The sequence below is a fragment of the Solanum lycopersicum genome, chromosome 4 (assembly GCF_036512215.1).
Source record: "Solanum lycopersicum chromosome 4, SLM_r2.1".
Taxonomy (NCBI): domain Eukaryota; kingdom Viridiplantae; phylum Streptophyta; class Magnoliopsida; order Solanales; family Solanaceae; genus Solanum; species Solanum lycopersicum.
In genome coordinates, this window is record NC_090803.1 from 30,208,882 (window position 1) to 30,214,481 (window position 5,600).

General features: G+C 31.5%; 1 long non-coding RNA gene across 9 annotated transcripts; it reads right to left on the reverse strand.

Moving 5' to 3' along the window:
• Positions 1-1,591: 1,591 nt before the first annotated feature.
• LOC104646809 (uncharacterized) lies at positions 1,592-4,413 on the reverse strand. 9 transcript variants are annotated; one of them, XR_003246494.2, is made up of 7 exons: positions 4,340-4,409; positions 3,805-3,864; positions 3,660-3,719; positions 3,058-3,160; positions 2,585-2,732; positions 2,205-2,477; positions 1,592-1,929 (listed from the first exon to the last, which is right to left on the reverse strand). It is a non-coding gene; the product is annotated as an uncharacterized lncRNA (long non-coding RNA). The 9 variants fall into 9 exon arrangements; XR_011220642.1 differs by lacking the exon at positions 4,340-4,409 and adding an exon at positions 4,161-4,271; XR_003246493.2 differs by lacking the exon at positions 3,660-3,719 and having other exon boundaries at positions 3,823-3,864; positions 4,340-4,413.
• Positions 4,414-5,600: the final 1,187 nt, after the last annotated feature.

Sequence of the window (5,600 nt, forward strand, 5' to 3'; positions counted from 1 at the left end):
TCACGTTCTGACACCAGGATAGAATATGGATCGGGTGCCACGTTCCGGTACCAGGATAGTATATGAGGATCGGAGTGTCACGTTAAGACACCAGGATAGAATATGGATCGGGTGCCACGTTTCGGTACCAGGATAGTATATGAGGATCGGAGTGTCACGTTCTGACACCAGGATAGTATATGGGGAGTGGAGTGTCACGTACCGACATGAGAGGAATAAAGATAATGAATCTTGAAAGATGTTAATATACTCAATCTAATGAACATAAATCCCAAATGAGTATGATGAGGAGGCGTGAGTCCTCATTGATGAGCTTGGTGTTGTAACCAAGGGTTATGGTAATTGTAAATGCTACATGTTGAGTATCATAGTTGATTTTATGATATTACTTGGTATATATTATTTTCTATTTTGAGTTGGCCGATGATACCTACTCAGTACTTGTGTTTGTACTGACCCCCTACTTTTATGTTTTCTTCTTTGTTATTTGTGGAGTGCAGCAAACGTGCCATCGTCTTCAACTCAACCGCAACTCTAGTCAGTCTTCATTATTCCGGATATCAGGGTGAGCTAATGCTTCTAGCTTGGACTGGATCTTCCTCTTCATGTCTTGATGCCTTGAAGTTCCGGCATGGACTAGCTTTTATGTATTTTTAGCTTTTTAGAATACTCTTAGTTTAGTACTTTGATCATAGATGTTCTTGTGATGATGACTTCCAGATTTTGAGGATAATAATAGTTATTGATTTTATTAATGAGTTTAAGTCTTCCGCATTACTTTCTGTTGATATTATATTGAAATGTTAAGGTTTAGATTGGTTGGTTCGCTCACACAGGAGGATAAGTGTGGGTGCCAGTCGCGGCCCGATTTGGGTCGTGACAAAATCTAAAGAATTGTACTAAAGGACAGTTGTAGACTTGTATTAATAATAATATGACAAAAAAAATTCTCCAAGTATGAGTGCTAATGGCACAGGGTACGAGAAATTCTGCGATCTTGTAGATTGTTCTAACGGGATTTGTCAACATGATCCTATAAGGTTTATGAAGATAATGTTGCAAGATAGCTTTTGTTTACACCGACTAGACGTTCCATGTTTGATGGGACTCTTAAAGGGTGCATTCCTTTCTTTGAAGATTTATCTGCGAAATAACAGTATAGATGGCATTTTCCAGAGAAGTATGAAAAATATTGTGTCGATATTTAAAGAAGACCTTGTGTTTAAGGGGTTGAGAATTGTTGATGGTTAACTTATTTTTCATGAAGTTGAGTAATATATTAATGATAGTATGACCAAAAAAAATCTTATTTTCTTTCCCCCCCCTCCCGTTTATCAACTAGCCCTTAGAATTATGTATATGAGTTAAATGATTTTTATTGTACATGTCAATTTTAGTTGATTCGTGATGCCAAATGACAAAGAAATTAAAACTAAGACTTTCAAAACGACATAAAGGAAAGAAAAATTGAAAGTCATGATGGTATTCATCATTATAATCATCTTCTTCCCCACCTTTGATTTTCTACGACAATATAATAGCACTTCATCTTTACTCAATATAATGTATTGTGGCGTACATACTACGATGCTAATTCTAAGACAGTAAATTTGATTATTGAAAAAAATCAAATACTAATATACAGTACAAAATTGTTGTGCAAATTCTAATTACATATATCGTTTCTTAAGGACATATATCGTTTATGAAGGATGACACACAAGCATGGGCCCAACAATTTCAATAGGAGGTCAGCAACAGATTGACTTTTTAAATAGAAACAATACTCTTTATTAGGATGTTATACCACATTATCATGTACAACTCATCTAGCTTGTATCAAATTATATTTTCACCTTCCGTGCATTCATCATGTCATTTTAACGCGCCATACATCAGCATGTTAACTCTGCTCGTACTACATCCACACTATAAACAACAATGCAAAAATGAGACATAAGTTGGGTAGGTGGAAATTAAAGATATTTTGCAACAAATATATGTTTTGGAAGATGTCAAACCTTACTCATTATAAAAAGTTACAACAAAACCTAAAACATTCTATATACATGAAAATAGAATTGGGAAAGTGCATTTTACTACACAAATGAATTGTAGGAGAATTTGAAGGGGCAATGGCTATGTGAATTGTGCTCTTTAAGTTGTTAGAGATGGAGTTAACAGAAGGAAAAATAAGCAATTACCTGGTATGAAAGAAGTTGTAAAAGATCACAAGTCATTTTTATAGAAAATATATGTAGTTGGTGGTTTGAGCTTGAGGCAGATGCTAAGGAGGAGCTCAGCTGATTGTCAACAAAATCTTCTCGTCCGTCCTCTAAAGTAGTATGCCAAATCAATAGGTATATCACATGTAGGAGATGCATTTTTTATCGTCACTCTCCTCTTAGTGGAAAAGTAGATTTACTTCAGAATTGGTCAGTAAAGCGTTGGATATGCAAATAGAGCTTCTCCATCGACTTCGTTAAAAATAAAAATAAAAATGATTTAAGCGACTCAACTAAAGAACGACCATGACCATATGATTCCAATAAATAGCATAATGTAAGAGCTAAAGAATCCATACCGGAGCCTAATGCTGATCCTGCCTTGCTACTTTTCTCTCTCAGCTTGTTTTTTTCTTAGCACCTTTTATCTCAAACTGATTTGGTAGAGTCGTTTCTTCCCTTTTCAGCCTTGAACTTGTGGATACATTTCATGACCACCCTCTTGTTCTGGAAGAGGTAGCAAATTTCAAAGTCACAATCATAAAAGAAGCATTTTGAGTACATAAATAGACTTATTTCTATGAGAATACAATGTGTTCCACATCAAGTGCATGTCAAAATCCATCAATAATGAGGAACAATGTTAGCCAAAATTTGTTAAAATGACTCAACAAAGATTTAATCCCAGTAAAAAATAGATGTAAGAGATGGAAACATTTAATTGTCCGTGTGTTGACATAAAGGGAGAAGTTTATTGTAAAATTCTGTTATTGATTTCATCCATTCGTGATAATTAACACCAAAATGATAAGCATCATCAATTGAAACACACCGTGGATATTTTTAGCAGTTCACTCGCAACCTTATGAAAGAAGCTTTAATAACCCCCTGACTCTCCTAAGCATTACCACCTCCTGCATCCTCTACTTGCAACCCTGCATCATTGTAATATATTTGTTTTTATGATTGTGAACATCAGTATAATTTTTCTTATAATCCTGGAGCATGCATGTAAGCAACTTCTAAAGGTTTCTAATGTGTTGTTAAAGAGAGCAAAAAGATCATCCTTATTCATGTTATTTTTCATAAACAAAAATCATATTTCTGAGTTATTCATTCACTTGATAATGACATCAACCAGCCTCAAGTAAAGGTATAGTTCCACCAAAAATGATAAATGACTTAAAAAAGGTAGAAGTTGAAAGTTGAGCAAGTAGAGAGCTGAAAGTTGCTTTGGGTCAAGTATTCATATAGCAGGGGAATAGTTCTAACACCAATGCTTATTGAACTTATTACTCCCGAAATATGGTCTTACATAAGAGATGATTGGTTAACAAATGACAACTAAACATTCAAGTGCTATTTCTATAAATAAAATTGAGTAACAAAATGTTAAATTGGCTTCAATCGAGATTTTCTCGGCTTGTTAGGCACCTGAGGAAACCGCCTAACATCGAAATCCCAATCAAAGACAAGTTCTACCAAGGCTAGGATCTGAAAGAAAGGATTCACTTTAAAAAATTTCAAGTGACATGATTCCTCCTTTAGAAGATAAATATACGAAACCATTTGTACGAACCAGTTAAGAATTTGTTACCAGTTGAGAGTTAGTCTGTCTCATGTCCCATATCGAGCTAAGCTGCAAATATAAAAGAAATGTACATTAATACAACAACATACATTAAATAATGATGGTGAAAAAAATAACATAGTAAAATTGGAAAAGTTAAAGACTAATGTAAGCTTTCAATGGTATAGCTGGAAGTTATGCAAAAGCTCTTTTAATGATTTCATCATTCAGGTGAACTGCAATAGTCAAAACAATGGCACGAATGAAATCAAAGTTAAGCACCCTGAGTATGCACACGAATAGAAATTTTAGTGACACATGTGGAATCCTGAGAAGATGAAAACAAAATTAATAGTTTGCTTAACTGTTATTGTGGAAGCAACTCATAGAACAGTACCAAAAACACGCAATATTTAGCTTAAATTATTTTACAATTAATAACAGAGGAAAATTTATAGTTAGAAAATGAAATCAACAAATATAACAACTGTCGCTAAAGAAAAAGAAGATGTGAGCGTTTGGATTGCGGCCGAAACAAAATAACCTTGAAATTGAACATATGAAAACCTAATCAACAGCCAAACAAAATAGAAACCTATAAAATCGCACAATACATGGTTCTATTCTTTCATATTATTTGTTTTAACTTTTTTACACTCTTTATAGTTCATAAGTAAAAATAATACTTTTACTAATTTACTGTTAAAATTTTGTAATACTTTCTTTTTTTTACTTTTACTTATCATATTTAAATTTGACACATTTATTAAAAATATAATGATTAACATGACTTATTTGATTACCATACTTTTTAATATTTGGTGTTTAATATTAAGTCTTGAAAAATAATTTCAGGAATAAGTAATTAATATTAAGTAAGAAACATGAAAAACTTGTATTTTCTTGATATTAACTGTCGAAATTTGAACCCTGCATGAAAGATCAAGAACTTATCAAGTCGTTAGCCTGAACTCGAAATTGTAGAACTATAACAAATCCTATTCGAATCAATTGAATTATTATAATTTAACAAATATTATTTAAATTAATTAAATTATAGTTCAACAAATTTTAGTTAAATTAATCTAATTATAATTACTTTTATTAATTAATAAAGCATTTTCCATAAGCAGGGGCTTGTCATCCTCTAGTTATTAAAGAGAAATTTGACTAGTATTTGAAACGTATTATTATAATAATAGCATAAAAGTGTAATTTAAAGACTTCTTGTGTAATATAATGAATATTTAAATCTTAAGAAAATTAATTTATTTTAATTTACTTCTAAGAACTATTATTTAATTGGTTAAATCAACATGATTAGATGAAAAAGGAATTTCTAAATCTATAAAAAAAAAATATTTTCATTATTGTGGAATAAGAAACCTTCATATCTTAATGAACATCTTTAATTTATTTGGAGCTATTTGACTTGAATCCAGCATATTTAGTGAATTTGAGTCAAAATATTAACAAGAATATTTAGATTAGCAATAAATAAAGTGATGACTTTATTATTCATGGTTAAGTATTATAAGTCATCTAACTCGTTGATAAATGAATAAAGAAAAGAGAAAAGATATAAAATGAGACCTGAAGTTATCTCGAATTTTCAAAAAGACATCTAAACTATGCAAGTGTCCTAATACCCCCTTAAACAAACCTGAACTAATATTATTACATCATTTTTTGTCCACCTGGCATGAAGAGTGTATATACTCTCTTAAAGAGCGTGAACAAACTAAAAAATTAATATACTTTTATTTTTACAAGAATTTTACCATAAAATATATATTTTTATTTTT